This window comes from Gossypium raimondii, chromosome 6 (genome assembly GCF_025698545.1).
Source record: "Gossypium raimondii isolate GPD5lz chromosome 6, ASM2569854v1, whole genome shotgun sequence".
Classification (NCBI taxonomy): Eukaryota; Viridiplantae; Streptophyta; class Magnoliopsida; order Malvales; family Malvaceae; genus Gossypium; species Gossypium raimondii.
Genome location: NC_068570.1, coordinates 16,516,011 through 16,531,022, shown reverse-complemented (window position 1 = coordinate 16,531,022; position 15,012 = coordinate 16,516,011). Strand labels below are relative to the sequence as shown.

The 15,012-nt window shown below is 32.9% G+C and overlaps 1 non-coding gene across 1 annotated transcript; it reads right to left on the bottom strand.

Annotated features, from left to right (window-relative positions):
- Positions 1-14,472: 14,472 nt before the first annotated feature.
- Positions 14,473-14,579, bottom strand: LOC128042086 (small nucleolar RNA R71). Its single transcript, XR_008197294.1, has one exon. It is a non-coding gene; the product is annotated as a small nucleolar RNA R71 (small nucleolar RNA).
- Positions 14,580-15,012: the final 433 nt, after the last annotated feature.

The window sequence follows — 15,012 nt, the reverse complement described above, 5'->3', positions numbered from 1 at the left end:
CACATGGCAGTCCATAAACCACTCTTTGGTTTAATTGCACAAGGTTCTTGAAAAGTTTAAGAAATTAGAGATTTACCTAAAGATTTGCACTTGACCGAGTCTCAGTCCTGAGTTGTTGTGGCACTCAAGTTGACCAAAAATCAAGGAAAAATCAGCACAACTTGCTCAATTTATGGACGGCCACCCATGAAAGATGCTTCAAAAGATGAAAACTCCTATTTTTAGCAAACTGTCCCCCTCATCTCACCTATAAATAAGATCCTTTCATTCCTTCATTCATCATCCCTAAAGTATCATTCTATTCTCTCTTTTCTCCAAATTCTCTTAGCCTTTTCCATTCTCACGCCTAGCATCATCCCTTCATAGAGATTTTAGCAATTAAGCCTCTTAAAGAAGCCTTGGTCGGCCATCTTGGAGAGCCATTAGCAAAGGAGCAAAGCAAAGGAACGAATGAGCTTTGTCAGTCAGAGTCTTGGATGACAGCCACTTTGAATTGGGTTTAATCTTCCTTTTTTTTTAATTTAATATAAAGATGTTTGCTATGTGTTCTTTGTTCTTGTTTACAACAATGTTAGCTTAATTTTATTTAAGCTAGGATGATTGCTTTGATTAAATAATATATATTTGATTCATGCTTATAATGTTTGTGCCTCAATCGATCATGTTTTCAATTAAAATCAAGTCTCTATTTCATTCATACGTGACTGAAATGCACCTGAATTAGCTGAGCGATCCTGACCAGATGGCGACTGATGGACACATAATTGAAATGTGCATGCTCAATTTAGATACTGACCCGATTAAATTAAAGGTTGCATAACAAGTCTGACCAAGCTCTGTTATCTGTATAGTTTTTAAATTTGTGTGATTAAATTGTTTCAAACCTGACACGTCCTTGTTACCTCACACGAATGCTAAGAAGCCCTTAGTAAATAATGATCAATAAAATGTGTATTTACTAAGTAAAGGATTTCGAAAGGACCTAATGTGGTTTCCAAACTCATGAAAGATCGAGTTGCCATTGAATGTTTTTCCGAATGTTATTAAGCATGTTGATAATAAATTGAGTTTAATTAAAGTAATTGTCCTAGTTTATTTATGTTATAATTGTTGCAAATTGTGTTTAATTTTACTAAAATCTATTTCATTATATAGTTTGCATACTTAGGATAATTTGCATTAGGGATCATTGCATTTAGTTTAATATATTTTAATCACCACTTATGAACTATATTGTGTTTTTATTTACCAAATTGCTAATATAATTTTAGAAATTAAGTGACTTAGCACATATACAATCCCTGTGGAGACGATAACTCGATACTTACTTACTACTTGATAACGACTGTGTACACTTGCACAAACCTACGCGTTAGAAGTATGCAAATGAAATAATCATGATCTTATGAAAAGGCTAATGACTTAAATGGTGTACATCTATATGGAAATTGTAACAACCCGTTTTCAGTTATATCAAAACAGTGGTTTCGTGACCACAATTCTAACGAGTAAATTATTATTATTATTTTAATTTCTATGGGATTATAGTAAGGCCGTATTAAAATTTCGTTAAGAAATCTTGATGTTTGCTTAGTTAATTAATTAAAAGGACTAAATCATAAAAAGTGTAAAAGTTGAGTTCTAATAGTTAAAAGGGCTAAATGACTATGAAAATGGAAGTAAATGGACTTAAATGGTAATTGTACCATTCATAATGTTAGTGGATGTGCATGGCATGGTTTTATTGAAAATTTGTTAGTTTTTAAAGGTTAATATGGTAATTAGGTAATTAAACTTAAATCAAAAGAAAATAAATAAGGTGTATCATCTTTTATTTTCAGCTAAAAACCTATTTTGAAGAGAAAGAACTCCATGGATGAATGCTTGGTTGGATCAAGCTGAGTTTAATTGCGTGGTGAGTTTCCAAGCCCTGTTTTTAATGATTTTTATGTTTTTGAGTCTGTTTTAGCTTAATCTAGTTAACCCGAGGGTTAATTTGCAAAGCCGTTAAAGGTTGAGAGTTATGCCAATGTTCTTGAATGATTTTTTATATTAATTGATAGATTATGAATCTTTGTTGAGAAATAAACAAGTTTTGTTAAGTAATTTTTGATGAAATTGCATTTAGGGATTTATTTGTGAAAATAGTAAAATTTCATGTTAAATTTATGAAATGATGATTTAGTTGAGCGAGTATGAGTCCTTAAAAAATTCGGTTAGCATATAAGAGGGATTAAAATGATTAGATTTCAAATTACGAGCTTAATGGCTAAATTGTGGAAAGTTAAAATATTTGGGGCAAATTGGTAATTTTCATAAATATGAAATGATTGAATATTAGAAGTATTAAATTGATTGAAATTGTCTAATTAGATTAAGATAAACCACGTACAAACTTAGATCGAGGTAAAGCAAAAGCTTCAGATTAGTTCGACTTAACTACTATGCCCATAGTCATCGAGGTATGTTCGTATGAACGATTATTGCGTATTGTTTGTTATTATGTTATTTATATTGTAAATGGATCGATATATGAATATATCAATGCTGTGATGAATTGACAGATATAAAGTTCCGTTGAATCTTAGGAATTCCTAGGATACAAATTACATGTCATTAGGGATCACATGTTTCAGGTGCTGGTCTTGAATATCCTACTGATGGCTGAGGTCCTGCATTTGTTGCAAAATCTCCACAACTTGAGTGAACAGCATCATGTAGCTTAGATTTCGACCCATAGCTCGTGTGAGCAGGCCTATTCACAGCTCGTGTAAGCAACGATATAAAGGAAATGTTACGGTTATATGGAAAGACACACTATGTGTAAGCATTCCTGAGTATCCGATGTAATTCTAAATGGTTCAATGGGCAAGAAAAGGGAATGTATTGGTAAGTGTTCAAATAGAATGTATCATGAACTTATGAAAGGGATTGATGAACTAAATGATGTTGTATACATATGGAAAATTACATATCTTATGAATGATTTCATTTATGATTTGGATGAATATACTAACTTGTGAGTTTATGATGTTGTATAGGTTTACACTAAGCTTATGGCATTGGTATTAGTTTGTACTAATTCTATGAATTGTATTATATAAATGGTAAGTTACATTTTAAGTTTATACGAGCTTACTAAGCATTCATTGCTTACGTAGTCTCTTTCTTATGTTTTATAGATTATCGGAAGCTTGATTTGGTTGGAAGCTGGTCGGAGATCTATCACACTATATAGAAGTCTTTTTAGTAGTTTTTGAGCATTTTGGATAAGGTTTATAATGACATGTATAGGGTGGTTTATAATGGTTTTTTTTATGAATATGTAAATGGTAATTTGGTATGTTTGTGCTTTGATGTTTATGTATGGTTGATGGACTTATAATGCTTGTTTAGGTAAGTGCTTTTGGTCACTTTTTGATAATGGATGTCTATGGCATTTTGGTACAATTGTTGGTTTGAGAATGGTCAACATGTGGTATGTTTTAGGTAAGTAATTGAATAGGTTATCATGTATGAATTCGTATAGTTTTGACATGTTTTGATGCTTTATGTCTTGATATATTGTGGTGCCTTTGAATGACATATTGATTAGTTGAATTAAGGTCTTGAGAATGGTATATATGTGTGTTTAGGCGAGGTTTTGGTGCTTTGAAAGTGTGCATTATTAGTCTAAATGTTTATGCATGACATGGTTTTGAAATGACTTGATTTTAGGTAAATTGGGTCCACACGGCCTGAGACACGAGTGTGTGACTCAGCCATGTGAGGCACACGACCTGGCGACAAAGTCGTGTGTCATCTTTAGGGTGCAAGCCAGTGAGTTACATGACCTAACACATGGCCTAGCACATGGGCGTGTGGGGCAACTCAGAGAGTTACACGGCTTGGCACACAGGCGTGTGACCCAGAGAGTTACATGGGTGAAGACACGGGCTGGGACATTTTCGTGTTTCCCTTGTTCAAAAGTTACATGGCCTAAAGCTATGTCACATGGTCGTGTGACCCCTACTTTGCAAATTTTGCATCTTTTTCCTAAACTTTCCAAACAATTTCAAATTGGTCTCAATTTGTTTCTAAGTAATTTTTAGGGTCCCGAGGGCTAGATTTAGGGACAATATGCATGTATATGAATGATTTATAATGTTGTTAAGTTATTGAATAATTTAAAGTTTAAATGTTTACGATTGTACAATAATGTTCCATAACCCTAATCTGACGACGGAGACGGGTTAGGGGTGTTACAGAAATATACTAATCTTGTTACAGAAATCTACTAATCTTATGATTGAATTCATTTGTATTATGGACAAGTATACTAACTTGTGAGTTTGATGATGTTGTATAGGTTTATACTTAGCTTATGGCATTAGTAATGACTTTATGCTTAATATATGAGTTGTGTTAATGAAACGGTAAGTTATATTTAAGTTTATACGAGCTTACTAAGCACTTGTTGCTTACGTAGTTACTTTCCTTTGTATTATAGATTATTGGAAGCTCGTCAGAGACCTATCACATTATCCAACAACCATTTCGGTAGTTTTTGAGTATTTTGGCCAAGGTTAATAATGGCATGTATAGGTCTTTTGTATTGATAGTTTATGGATGTGTAATGGACATTTTGGTATGTTTAAGCTTTTGAAGTTATGGTTGATTTGGTGAACTTTAATTCCTTATCAAGTTATGTCATTTTGGTCACTTTTAAGTGCTTGTATATAAAGTCTTTGTTGGTATGTTGTGATATGCAAATGATCATATGTGATGTTATTTGGTAGTTAAAGAACTAAGTTTGTATGCTTGGAATATGGCAACATTGACTTGTTTTGGTAAATGATGTTTTGGTATAATTGTGATGCCTTTAAATGACATATTGGTTAGATGAATTAAGATGTTTGAAATAACATGTTTATGTGTGCTTGAATGGTGTAATCCTTTGAACTATTCCCAAATGGAATTGTTAGTTAATCATGAGTTGGCCTTGAAATAGCTTGATTTTAGGTCAATTTTTGGGATTACACGGGCTGTCACATGGCTTGGCGACACAGCCGTGTGTCATTTGTAAAACTCTAGTGTTTGAAGTCAGTGAGTTACACGGCCTAGCATACGGCCTGGCACACGGCCGTATGCCGTGTGTGACAACTCAGAGAGTTACACAGGTTGGCACACGACCTGCAACACGGCTGTGTGACCCTTCTCAATGAGTTACACGGGCGAGGACATGGGCTGGGACACGGAAATGTAACACCCCTAACTCTTATCCATCTCCAGAATAGGGTTATGAGCATTACCGGAGTTTACAAATTAATTTACAGACATTTCATTTCATCAAGCATTCATATTTAAAATCAATCAAAATCAAAACATTAATGAGCTAACGTTGGCCAATTTAACTTATACATGTCATTATAACCAGAATCAAAACATCCAAAATTACCGATAGAATTAATGGATAGTGTGATAAACATTCATACATCCATTCAATGCATTATTCCCTGTTTATCAAATATATCAATGTTTCATCAATTTTCATACAATGAACATTCAAATCATATTCACATCAATAACATACATTTCAAGCATTTAAAATATAATTCAAGTTGCAATAAACTTACAGACTAAATTGCGTAAATACCAAAAATTTAGGGACATTTTGGTAATTTTATATTTTCCTCAATTTCCACCCAATCATGATCTAAATTAATATTTTATTCAATTTATTAATTTAAATAATAAAAAATTCATTTCAAGCAATTTGGTGACTTTTGACATTTTTACCAATTTACCCTTAAAATATTACTTTTATTCAATTTAGTCCTTGAACCTAAAACATGCAAATTAGCCATTTTAATGAAAACTCATGCTAGTTGAATAATCATTTATTTTCCTCCTCCTCTCCATTCCACATCCTTAATGTATAATATGCTTATATGTAATTATCTATAATTCCATCATTTATTTATATATTAATTCAAAGCTGTCCACTTGAGTCATAGTCACTAAATTATTTATATCTTGAGCTACGGAACTCTGAATTAAGATCTGCTAAATTCCTATGAAACTAGACCCACATATCTTATTACCAAAAATTATTTTAGAATTTTTGGTTTAGCCAATAAGTACAATTTATTCTTTAACCTTTTCCTTATTTCACTGTTTTATAGTTCCGACCCCTCTTCACTAAAAATTAATTATCTCTTTGTACATGATTTTGATGATGTTTCTGTTTGTTTCTATTGAAAATAGACTCATTCAGAATTTTAAAAATATAAATTTAAGCCTCTAATTATTTTTATTCAATTTTTTATGATTTTCCAAATTCAGAATAGGGGAACCCGAATTCATTCTGACCTTGTCTCACAAAATTTATTATATCTCATGATTTACAATTCCATTACTTACACATTTCTTCTATGAGAATTTAGACTTAATAAGATTTAATTCCATATTTTTTCATCCTCTAATTCAATTTCCACAATTTATGGTGATTTTTCAAAATTTACCTACTGCTGTTGTCCAAAACTGTTTTAGTGCAAGATGTTGGTTACTAAATTTATAACTCCCTTATCCCCTTTCTCTATAATATTTCCCATAATTTTCACTTAATTCCTTCACTAATATATCAAGAACATAAGACTTTATTTAAGAAAACTCTACTATAACATCATTTCCATACTTTTTCAACAATAACAAACTTAAAAATATATTGAAATCTTGATGTTCTTACCTTATGCTATTGATTGCAATCTTTAACTTGATTTTCTCTCTCCTCCAGCTTCTACTTCTTGAATCTAACTTGACATTCTAGCTCCCCATTGTCTCCTTAATATTTTTCTCTATTGGAAGCTATGAAAATTCTTTTGATTTCTAGGTGAAAATAGTGAATTTTTGGTGAAAGTACAAAATTGTAAAGAAAGCAAAACTTTCTTTCTTCTCTTCTCTTCTAACGTTGGTTGCATGGAAAGATGATGATTTTTCATCATCTTTCCTCCCTTTTATATTCATCATTTAATAATAAAATAATACTAAAAATCTTAATAAAATATTAATTAAATAACATTTATCTAATTAATTAATTAAAAATATCACAAACATCATCATTACCTTCTAGAATTCTCTCTCTCTATTTGACCATTTTTCCCTTTATAATCTTTTGAAATTCCATCCTTGAGTCATCACTTAATTTGGTAAAATTGCAATTTAGTCCCTCAAAATTCTTCACCTTTTCAATTTGGTCCTAATTCATCCATCTTCCTTAGCTTCTAGATTATTCCACCCTTAAATATTTACACTATTGGTCCTTCAATTTTTTCGTATTTACACTTTAACCCCTCAAATTTTGAGTATTTACTCTTGGGCAACAAAACTTTTCTCACTTTTGCAATTTAATCATTTCTTGAATTAATGTCATAATATACTTCCCAATGTTGACATAACTCAATATTACCCTTTTTATCACTTTATTTCCTTATTTTACTATATCAAGGATATTATCTTACTTTCTTACTATAGTAATTTTCGGTATTACATTTCTCTCCCTTAAAATAAATTTCGTCCTCGAAATTTGCTTGTTTTATTTTGATCATGAACTTCATCATTTCTATATTCTTTCAATTATCCTTTTCTATCCATTCTTATCACTAACATTTCTAGTTTTTATATCATTTTGTACTTCCTTTTCAATAATATTCTTCTTTTTACTTAATCGAGCTCTTATTTCCTTTCTTTCTTCATAACTAGAAGTCCTTTCTTCATTTAGTTTTCTTAAAGTCATCTCTATCATTCTATAGTTCCTTCTGTACATATTTACCTATCTTAGTATTTGTATTCATTCTCTATCCTTTTATTTCACAATTTATTTTTAATTCAATATTTCAAACATGAATGAGAGGTAAACATTGACCTTGTAACGAAAATTATTTATCTTTTTTAGCAGAGGCCCAATAGATTAAATATAATACTTAGGATATACGGAACTAATATAGAGGTGCATTATTATGCACTATTAAACAGAAAGCACTAAATTATTATACAGAGAACATAAATGTGCTAATAATCAAAGAGCACGCTAAACTCCCTTAATATCCTAATAGTTCTAATCTCGTCTACTTGGGCAAGTTGTTTCATGCATGCATATCACTTTTACACTTTTCTCATAATGCTTTTACATGCTTTACAATTTAATTCCTGTACCAATAATCCGTATATTTATATCTTCTTTGCCTTTAATACATGTATTATATTTCAAAATTCATTATTCATCCGTAATTTACTAATAATCCATATCATATACTTCACATATCACGTTTACATGTTTTGCAATTTAGTCATCAGCACAATATTTCCTGTAGCAACACAATACACTTTCTAAATATGCATGCAAAACAGAACAATAATCGGTCATAAATCGACCAGACCAATAGGGCTTTCGTCTAACATTATAATTAGCTAACATTCTCACAACATAAGAACTCTATCAGAACTGAACAATTACACAAACATATCTCTGAGGATAAAAGAATATATATAATATTCCAGAAAAGATCCTCATGTTCATTTCGACTGTAACCTTCACACACAGACATCTTTACCACTTAATTATCATTTCTCTGACTATTTCTGTTATCACGAACCTCACTTTATTCCATTCACTAAAAAAAAACTTCCAGTTAATACATACATTCTTTTAGGTATCATACTTGAATATTTTGTCTCATCAAATTTAACTTATTCTTTATTTACTCTCTTACTTGTTTACTTACTTGCTTGCTTAAACAACTCATGATTATAACTTACTCCTTCCTTATTGAAATTCTTTTCTCAACTGATAACTGAAATATTCTTAATCCTTACACTCACCTGAATTTGTTTATCGTACTTTTACCTGAACTTTCATGTAACATAATTTCTTTACTAGCCCGTTGAATCACTTGGAATACTAAGGATACTCGGGTCTCCTGTCTGATAATAACATGCCAAAGCCATGTCCCAGACATGTTTTGTAAGACAGGGATGACTTCTAACCGAGTTGTTTCCAATAATGTTAAAAAAAAATTATGTTGAGGTGATTGAAATGTGTTTATGATGAAACAAAATTTAGAAAGATATGAATAGAAAATTCATGATAAGTATGTGTTAACGTATGAAGTAAGACAACCATGAGTTGAGAAATGTAGAAATGTAGAATAAAACGAAAGTTTATATGGTGATAAGCTCATCCGCGTTTGCTTGGCGCGCATATGATGTTATGTGCTCAACATATTTGATTAATTAAATATGATAAGTAAATATACATAAATAGATGGAATATATGTTTATGTACACTTGCTTGAATAAGTGTAATCAGTATGTTTATATGATAGAATCTTATGTTTAATTGTTAAATTAGAAATAATATGATGTTTGTTTTATGTCTTTGCTATTGAACCATGAATATTATAATAGTATGAAAATTGAATTGAAAGATCAAATTGAGTAGAACACAAGAATGAGTACTTTCGTTCAATGATATGTGATGAATTGACGGAAAAGACCATGGTCGGACCATGGCAACATGTGATATGTGATTTCTGTATAAGACCATATTTGGGATATGGCATCGGCATGCGATCTCGTATAAGACCATGTCTGGGACATGGCATCGACATCGATGTGTGAGCCAGTGTAAGACCATGTCTAGGACATGGCATTGACATTATTGAAATTATGAGAGGTCCCATGTAAGACCATGTCTGGGACATGGCGTTGGCACCGAGATGAGAGGTCCCATGTAAGACCATGTCTGGGACATGGCATTGGCACCAAGATGAGAGGTCCGATGTAAGACCATGTCTAGGACATGGCGTTGGCACCAAGATGAGAGGTCCCATGTAAGACCATCTTTGGGACATGGCGTTGGCACCGAGATGAGAGGTCCCTTGTAAGACAATGTCTGGGACATGGCATGGGCACCGATATGAGAACTCCCATGTAAGACCATATCTGGGACATGGCATTGGCAGTACAAGAAACATCCCATGTAAGACCATGTCTGGGACATGGCTTTGGCATGTTATTATCAAATAGGAGACCCGAGTATCCTTAGTATTCCAAGTGATTCAACGGGCTAGTAAAAAAATTATGTTACAAGAAAGTTCAGGTAAAAGTACGATAAACAAATTCAGGTGAGTATAAGGATTAAGAATACTTCATTTATCAGTTGAGAAAAGAATTTCAATAAGGAAGGAGTAAGTTATAATCATGAGTTGTTTAAGAAAACAAGTAAACAAGTAAGAGAGTAAATAAAGAAGAAGTTAAATTTGATTAGACAGAATATTCAAGTATGATACCTAAAAGAATGTATGTATTAATTGGAAGTTTTTTTTTAGTGAATAGAATAAAGTGAGGTTCATGATAACAAAATTAGTCAGATATCAATGAGGTTGAAAGTAATATACAAGCCTTTGTTCACAGAGCAGCTAGCAATGGGCCCGTAGTTGAGGGTCGGGGAAGTGAGGCGAAAGAAGCATTCTTCCAAATGATGTCAAAATGGTTCTTTGAGTTCGTTAGTATGAACCCAATGGCTCAACAACCTCCGTCCCCTCCCATACCCCAACCTGTCCCCATTATTCCTCAAGGTTTGGAATAAGTACGTGTAAGCAAACCTTCGGTTGATAAAATTTGTAAATATGGGGTTAAAGAGTTTCACGGAACAACTAAAGACGACCCTGAAAAAGCAAAGTTTTGGTTAGAAAACACTGTGAGGGTTTTTGATGAACTGTCATGTATTTCCATTGAATGTTTAAAATGTGCAGTATCTTTGTTGAAAGATTCAACATATCAGTGGTGGAATACTTTGATTGTTGTGGTACCGAAGGATTGTGTGAACTGGGATTTCTTTCAAACAGAATTCATGAATAAATATGTTAGTAAGCGGTATCTTGACAAGAAACGGAAAGAGTTCTTTGAATTAAAATAGGGCCGTATGGCTGTAGCTGATTATGAAAAGAGAATTTGTGTGACTTAGCAAGTATACTCGGGAATGTATACCATTAGAGGTTGTTATGTGTACCCAATTTGAAGACGGTTTAAATGAGGATATCAAACTGTTAGTTGGAATTTTGGAATTGAAATAATTCGTGGTTTTGGTGGATCAAGCACATAATGCTAAAGAACTCAGTAAAACTAAAAGAAAGGCAGATTCTGAGGTTCGTGACATTGGTAAATGACCTCAAGCTTCACAGGAATTTCACAGTCATACATCAGCTTCAGTAGGATTCTCAATAAGAGATAAAGGAAATCATTATTCAAATTCGAGACCTCAAGCTACTTCTGTAGCGAGTGTAGGTAATGTCCGAAATAATAATCCTAAATTTCAACAATGCAATAGACGACATTTCGGGGAGTGGAGATTGAGAGACGGGTCATGCTTTCAATGTGGTTCTTACGGTCATTTCCTTAAAGACTACCCTGAAAGATCTGATAGAGAGAAAGCTTAGAATACTTGTTTGAGTAACACAGCTGCGAGGTGGAGACCATCCAGAAATAGTGGTAATGCGGGTAATAGTTGAAATGGAACGAAAGATTCTACGGTTAGATCTGAGGGTCGACCACCAGCTAGGGCTTATGCGATTCAAGCTCAAGAGGAAGCTTCAGCACCTGATGTGATTACCGGTACATTTTCTATCTCTGATATTAATGTTAATGCTTTGTTTGACTCGAGTTCAACGCACTCATATGTATGCACAACTTTAGTGTCGGATAAGAAAATACCTTGAGTCAACTGAATTTGTGATCAAAGTAACGAATCCTTTAGGTCAGTATGTGTTAGTTGATAGAGTTTGTAAAAACTGTCCTTTAAGGATTTGGGATAGCAACTTTTCGACTGATTTGATGTTATTACTGGAAACAGGAAAATATACACACCTTTTCATGCCCTTTTTAACTCAAATTCATGCAGTTTCGGAAAAAATTCTAGTCGAAATATATATAATTATTATAGAATAATTATTTTTCACTCAAATTATGAACATGTTGAATTTTAATTAATTTTATATCAGATTTTGATTAATTTTGATTATTTTCGATAGATATGCACAAAGGGCAAAAAATGGCTCAACAGACACTACTAGAAAGCAAAACCAAGAAGCAATTTTGAAGCATCAAGGCGAATTAATTTTTTAGCTTAAGATGGTCCAAATTATGTGTATTAATTCATAATATAATTAATTTTAATTTTAATCCAATTTAATTTGGGCTAAATAAATTATTATTAATTAATTATGAAAAGTGGCCTAGTTGAGCTGAACTGAGTAAACCGATCCAACTGAGCACTGGGCAGCCCAAACTGTCCCACATGCTGACCCAATCAGCTTGTTTGGATGATTATTTGGCTTGCAAAATAGCCCTTAAAGACTCCTTCAAATTGCATTGAAACCCCTCCACTATTTATGTCTTTTTAGATTTCCCCTACCTTAAAATAACAAGTTTGAAACCTTCAAACTTGCCACATGTGTGGCCGGCCATGGGGGGACTCTATGGCTGCTGATTTTTGCTAATTTTAGCAGCCATCTCAACCTATAAATACCCCCTTGGCTGGTCACTTCAAACACATCTCAAACCCATTCATTTCTTCACTTCTCTCTCACTTTTCTCTCTTCATTCCCTTCCATTGTTTTTCATTTTCTTCCCCTATTCCTTTGCCAATTTCACCTCTTGAAAAAGAGTCCTTCAACCATCATTTGGAGCAACATTCAAGTGTTTGTGGAAGCCTCAGTTTAACAAGAACAAGCAAAGAAGGAGGAGTGGAGCAAACTAGTCAAGCCTTGGAGAAACATTGGATTTGATTCTTGTTCCTTATCTTTTTAATTTTATTGTTGTTGTTATGAACATGTCTTTGAATATTTGTAATGTTGATATCTTTAATTTAATTAATATGACTTAAATTTAATTCGTGTTAGGTTGATTGCGTTTCATCTACTTGAGTTATTAAAATTGTGTTTGTGTTGTTATAGGCCTCGGTAAGATGTTTGATTAAGTAAAAACTTGACTAAGTTATTCTTGTATTACAATTCTAAGGTAACTAATGAATTGATTATTTAAACGGATTGAAATTGTAATTAATGGACACGATACTTAATCAGTGCATGTTTAATCATCTAAGGTAGTTGAGGGTTAAATTAGCAATGGTATCTATCGATACATTAGCCTTGCATAGCTTGCAAGATTATTGTGAATAAACTGTTTCAAGGTAGAAATACATTGTTACTTCACGTAATCTTTTATGTGCTTATGAGATTGAATTAATTGTTTGAATTGGCATAGAGATATGTACAAGAGATTATTTTAATTTCATAAGTATGTATGTGTATTAACACATTTGCCTATTAAAATTTGTTTAATTGGTTGAATTGACATAGATATACAATCAAGAGATAAATGGATTTTCGTAGGTAAGTATGTTCATAATTTAGCAAATTATCGAGTTCTTGTGAATTTATTCGTAATAACATGAACATGAGTTTAATAATTCTAAGTTAAGAAATGTAATTAATCAAACACAATTATGTCATATTGATTAAAATCATCTTTTGAAATCGTGCATCGAACTTTTATTTTCCATTTATTTATTTTACTTAGTTAAAAATCTTAGTTTTTAATCACCTCCTAAAATCAAAATATTTTTCTTCACTAAAGTGTTTTAAATTGCATTCATAAATAATTATTTTCACAGTCCCTGTAGGTATGGTAACTCAACATTTACTTATCACTTTATTACTTGTTGCGATTGTGTACACTTGCACATTTCCGTCGTTCCTAGTTTTTGGCGCCGTTGTCGGGGAACTATTTTAAAAAGTCATTATTTGTGAATTTGTTAATTTTGCATTTTGGTTTATTTTTCTGTTAAATTTTAATTTAATTAATTTTTTGTGTTTATTTCAGGTGTTTATGAGTATTGATCGAATCCTCGATTTACTCCCCATAAACCCTGAGATAGAAAGAACTTTTGGACAGTGAAGAAGACAAGCATGTTAAAGAAAGACCGAAGAGACGAACTTCGAAAATCTGAATCAAGGGAACGGAGTAAACCTTGCTCAAAATCCTATCATTATTGCTAATGATAGGGATAGAGCTCTAAGACAGTATGTCGTGCCAGTGCTTCATGATCTTAATCCAGGTATTAGGAGACCCAAAATCAAGGCACAACAGTTCGAGCTGAAGCCAGTCATGTTCCAAATGCTTCAGACAGTGGGCCAATTCAGTGGAATGCCTACTGAAGATCCTCATCTTCACTTAAGACTGTTTATGGAGGTGAGCGATTCTTTCAAGTTAGTTGGAGTACCCGAAGATGTCGTACAATTGAAGCGGTTCCCATATTCGCTAAGGGACAGAGCTCGAGTCTGGTTGAACTCATTGCCATTAAATTCAATTTCAACATGGAAAGAATTAGCAGAAAGATTCCTCATGAAGTATTTCCCACCTAGAAAGAATGCTAAGTTGAGGAACGAGATCATTGCTTTCCAACAAATGGATGATGAGTCCTTGTATGAGGCATGGGAAAGGTACAAAGAATTATTACGGAAGTGCGCTCACCATAGAATCTCATATTGCATCCAACTTGAGACGTTTTATAATGTTCTCAATGCTCATACGAGGATGATAGTGGACGCTTTGCTAACGGTGCCCTCTTTTCTAAGTCTTACAGTGAGGCTTATGAAATCATCGAGAGGATTGCCAGTAACAATTATCAATGGCCAACCAATCGAGCAGCATCAGGAAGACAAGTTGCTGGAATACATGAAGTAGACGCTTTAACTTTACTCGCATCTCAGGTATCCTCAATGCTTAAAAATTTTACCACTAATGGGTTTAATAGTTTTGCAGCATAGCTACTGAATCAATTTGAAAATGTAGCATGTGTTTATTGTGGGGAAGGACATCTATTCGAAGAAAGTCCATTGAACCCAGAATCCGTTTATTACATGGGTAACCAGAACAAAAACCGAGGAAGGCAAGGAATACAATCCAATTCCT